This window comes from Bos indicus x Bos taurus, chromosome 23, assembly GCF_003369695.1.
Source record: "Bos indicus x Bos taurus breed Angus x Brahman F1 hybrid chromosome 23, Bos_hybrid_MaternalHap_v2.0, whole genome shotgun sequence".
Lineage (NCBI taxonomy): Eukaryota > Metazoa > Chordata > Mammalia > Artiodactyla > Bovidae > Bos > Bos indicus x Bos taurus.
Genome location: NC_040098.1, coordinates 15,950,130 through 15,955,116, shown reverse-complemented (window position 1 = coordinate 15,955,116; position 4,987 = coordinate 15,950,130). Strand labels below are relative to the sequence as shown.

Below are 4,987 nucleotides of genomic sequence, written 5' to 3'. Positions count from 1 at the left end.
TAGTCCTTAAAAGTTTAGTATTCGAGGGGTGTGGCGATGTCTTTGGTTAATAAAAGTAATCATTTTATTAAATAATTATTTTAATCAATAATAATAATGAAATTATTTAATGCGGACGAATGTATTTTTCTGGATTATGTGACATTGGTAGTGTCTGCCAGCTTTTTAGAATTTATCATTTGTTACGATTTCATTTCTTACTTGAAATACTTGCTTTTGTACCTGATTTCACTGAGTGCTGAGGACCTGCCACATGCGAGGGACTGAGAAGCCGAGAGTGAAGCAAGCAGGCAGAGAGCTTACAGCCAAATCGGGGGAGGTGGGGGGAGACTGACACCAACAGCCCTGCAAGTGGACCGCCATCTGCATGATTGCTGAAGTGTACTGTTCCCGGGGGGAGAAGTGGTCGTTTCCAGTAGGAAATAACATTTTCTTATCACCATTTCCTGACAACCACTGCCTGTGTGGTGCATGAGCAGAGTGAAACAAAAGCCGAGTTTAAATTTGAGTGCTGGATTATCTGCCAGGTTCTCTCCCTAGGAATGTCGTTCAGTTCCAAAACACAGGCATCACGACAAAACACTGAAATCTACTCCGCAGAGTCACTAATCGCCACCAATTAAACCAGAAGGTAGACCTGCTCTTGCCCAAACTTCACCATAACAGGGAGGATTATCAGACTCAGAGGCGGGTGCCCAGGAAGGGCTCCTTCCTTTGCTCATTCAATCATCGAGCGTGTGGGTCTCGACCTGACGGACGTACCTGATCACTCATCACCCAGTGCTATTTCGTCTTTGGGAAGGTTCAGAGTTGGCACCTCTTTTGCTTCAGCCACAGAAAGGGATTTGCTGATGAGAGGACAGTCTTCTTCAAGGTGGGGAGAGTGGAAAAGTGACGGTCTGGACCAGAACTAACAAGGCTCACAGCGGGAGAACAGGTTGAGGAATTTGGCCAATGCAGACAGCCTTGATGGGAAGTAGGGGGCTGACATGGTGGAAGGCAAGGGGCCAGAGACGGTTGATGGGGGACCTGTGTTCAAATGTGGATTTTATTCTTTGGGTCACAAGGAGCTATTAATGTTCCTGAGCCCCAGGGGCAAACTGAACCCAGTTCTGTTTGAGGATGATTAGTTTATCAGCTATCTGGCCCCAAAAGGATGAGTTTGGAAGCAAGGACGTGAGACTGATGGTGAAAACTAGGCAAGAGTTTGTAGCTCAGAGTGTGGGGATGGGAGAAAGATATGCTCAGGAATGGAGGGGGTTAACTCCAGGGGCACCACAGATCTCCAGGCAGAGAGAACAGCAATCAGGCCCCCAGGCCATGCTGACCTTACTCAGCATCATCCAATCATCAGCCTCCTTAGAACACCTAAACCCACGTGGATGTCTGTGATTGTGTTGTCCTAATTAATTCATCCTCGTCAGAAGACGCTATTCAAATGCTCAGCCCACCCCCCTCCTCTGAGCGTGGGGACCAGGGGTGGGTAAAACACAGTCCAAACTTTTCCAACTTTGGTGGCATTGCAGGAAGGAGGATGCGGCGGGATCATTTGTTGTGGTGAATCACGGCTGTGTCTTCCGCAGCTGCCCTGTGCAGGAAGGTTGGATATCACAGATATATTTTTGAGACTGCTTTATAACAACCCGTGAGAATCTCCTTTGTTTTACGCTTCCCTGAAGCGGAGCTGCTGAACCACGACTGCTTCCCAAACAGAAGCTTCGGCTGCAAATCAAGGCAGTCTCGCACCTGCAGGGTGCAGGTGGCCAGAGGTGGCTCTGGATGATCGTCAGTCTTTCTCTGCCACACCTTGGAGCCCCCGAGTCAGCAGCAGCCGCCGTCTGTCTTTGAGTCCGTTTTGGCCACAAAGGCAGAATAGGCCTGCCCCAGGAAAGCAGGTTCCCCCCGCCCGAAGCCTTCTGTTGCTTTTTCTGTTCATCCAGTTGCCACCCAGTCGGGTACCCTCCTCTGCGAAGCCTTCCATTCCATCCCCGAAGACCTCTTTCTCCTCTGACCCCATGTAGACTAGACTCACTTGGTGTTTTTTAGCTTGTGCTTCCTGTTTCTTCTCTTAGATTTATTTTCTTTTTTCTTTCTTTCAGGCTCGAGCCTATTCTTAGCCTCCTCCAATAAATTAATTCTTTGAAAGGAAGACTGCGTCTTATACGTAAGGAGACATATACTCTTTCATCTAAATCCAGAGGCTTCCAACAGTGGCATAGATATTGCTGATGCCTGTTCGTATTTTCTTGACACTCACAGTTCTCACGTGTGGGTGCGTGCTAAGTTGCTTCAGTTGTGTTTGACTCTATGCGACACTATGGACTGTAGCCCACCAGGCTCCTCTGTCCATGGGATTCTCCAGGCAAGAATACTGGAGTCAGTTGCCATGCCCTCCTCCAGGGGATCTTCCTGACCCAGGGATCGAACCCACATCTCTTATGTCTCCTGTGTTGGCAGGCAGGTTCTTTCCCACTAGCGCCCCCTGGGAAGCCCACTGTTCTTACACATGCTCACATTTTCTGACTGCGAACCTGAGGTCTTTGTTCACTGGAGCACGCTGGAAAGGCCAGGGTTTGTGCACAACCCAGGAGCAGCCCACAGCCAGTGATGGCATGTGGATACCCAGCTTCCTCTGTTGGGATGAGTCTGTTTTACGTGGTCTCCCAGAGGCCCCTGGTGAGATTGTCCACAGAAGTAATCTGCTCCTTAATAAACCCTGGATTGACTTCTTCCCTTCTTGGGTCATTTCCCCATGCTCCTACCTCCACCTCCCAAACAAACTATTTGCATTCAAGTCTTTGTCTCAGGGACAACCCTGGCCATTAGCAAGGTGTGGTGGTCCTTCTTAAAGACTTCCTGTTTTGGCCCTGCCTAACCTGTTGCTTGGAGAAGGCAATGGCATCCCACTCCAGTACTTTTGCCTAGAAAATCCCATGGATGGAGGAGCCTGGTAGGCTGCAGTCCGTGGGGTCGCTAGAGTCGGACATGACTAAGCAACTTCACTTTCACTTTTCACTTTCACGCATTGGAGAAGGAAATGGCAACTCACTCCAGTGTTCTTGCCTGAGAATCCCAGGGACGGGGAGGCCTGGTGGGCTGCCGTCTATGGGGTCCTACAGAGTCGGACACGACTAAAATGATGCAGCAGCAGCAGCAGCAACCTGTTGCTAGCCAAGAGCACTTACTCACCTTTTGCCAATTGAATATATGAATGGATTTAAAAAATGCTCCATTGTACCTCTGCAATGGCATTTGAACCAGCTTCTCATAGCACAGAAAGGATTATATGTTTCGCTTGTCCATACTGGTTTCTCCCTCATATATAAATACTTCATAGCTTCTCTCCTCTCCTCCAGCCACTAACATCTCCATCCTCATCTTTACACTCAGCTGATAACCTCACTTCTTGTTTTACGGTGAACAGAGAAATCATGGGAAGAGGTGCTTTCATGGATTCCTAGCGTGTCTACCTGCCACCTGCATCCGCGCTCTGCCTCTCCATCTGGCTTCCTGTTACGGCCAGTCAGCTGTCCACACTTCTCTCTCTCTCCTCCTCCTGGTCTTCACTCATCTTCTGTCTCTGGAGAAGACATTTCTCGGTTAAAATAGCACCCCCTCTTACTCCCCACCCCCTAGCCTCTGCCTGCTGTTTCTCTAGAGCCCTTCTATCCATCTGGCTTCCTGCACATCATGCTTCTTTTTATTGCCGCCCCTCACCACCCTGTTTTAAGTGTGTACTCTGTGTGAGCAGGAATCTTTAGTTTGTTTATTGCATTAAAAACTGTACACGGAAAGAAGAAAGGTGGAAAGGGTGGCAGTTGTTTGAAGTGAGAGAATTAAAAACAGTTTAGCGTGTGAGACCAGAAGCAGACCGTAGACATTAATCTGGTCCAAATCTCTTGTTTTAGGGGTGAGGAGATGTAGGCCCAGAGGCTCTCTGGCAGTTAGACGAAGAGTGGGGATGGGAAGCTCTCAGTCTCAGCACCTCAGCTGGGGTTAATTTCACAGTTAATTTTGCAGCTCATTGTCACAGACCTGGCATTCCAGTCTCTCGTTCTGTGATCCTTGGGGGTTAGTTTACTCTTGGTGCCTCTGGACTTTGGTCACTCTTTTCCTGCTGTGCTGTTAGCTCCCCCAAAGACCTTCAGAAGCATGAACTGGGGTTTCTTCCTCTGAAATTCCCAGCGCATAACCCAGCACTTTAAGGGATGTGAGCGGGGGACCCAGGGGAGGCCTCCTGCCCGCTTCTAAGCCTACGATTGTAACAAAGGCTGTTGCTGCTGGGCATCCTCCAAGTGCCCCTACAGTACATGAGTGCATCAACCTTGGATAGTGCCTGGAAAGGTAGGCACTGTTTGCCCATTTTATGGATGGGGATACTGAGGCTCAGAGTTGAGCACACTGCTGCAAGCTGGTAAGAAAAGGTGTCAGGATTCATTCTCACCACGTTATGGATAGAGAGCCATGGGGCTGGAAGAGTAGAAGAAAGATGGCAGATTAGAAAACTTGCACTTGGGCTTCCCTGGTGGCTCAGTGGTAAAGAATCTGCCTGCCGACGCAGGAGACACGAGTTTGATCCCTGGTCTGGGAAGATTCCACATGCCATGGAACAACTAAGCCCCACACACTGTAACTATTGCTCTAGAGCCCAGGAACCACAACTATCAAAGCCTTAGTGCCTAGATCCTGTGCTCCACACAAGAGAAGCCCCTGCAATGAGCAGCCCACACCCCACAACTAGAGAAGCGCCGGCAGTGAGAAGCCCCTGCTTACTGCAACTAGAGAAAAGCCCGCGCAGCAATGAAGACTCAGCAGAGCCAAAATAAATGAATAAATACAATTTTTAAAGAAGAGAAAACTTGCACTTGCTGTGTGCTTTTCTCTGACGCTTGTATGTCCCCCAGGAAAAGAAAAAGCTGTCCTCTGATCAGGGTGAGCTCAAGGGCTCAGTGACTGAGGTGGATTCTTTCCTGAGACCAGTTTGGAT

The 4,987-nt window shown here is 49.0% G+C and overlaps 1 long non-coding RNA gene across 1 annotated transcript; it reads left to right on the top strand.

Moving 5' to 3' along the window:
* Positions 1-623: 623 nt before the first annotated feature.
* Positions 624-4,586, top strand: LOC113881908. Its single transcript, XR_003508206.1, has 3 exons — positions 624-874; positions 2,100-2,164; positions 3,425-4,586. It is a non-coding gene; the product is annotated as an uncharacterized LOC113881908 (long non-coding RNA).
* Positions 4,587-4,987: the final 401 nt, after the last annotated feature.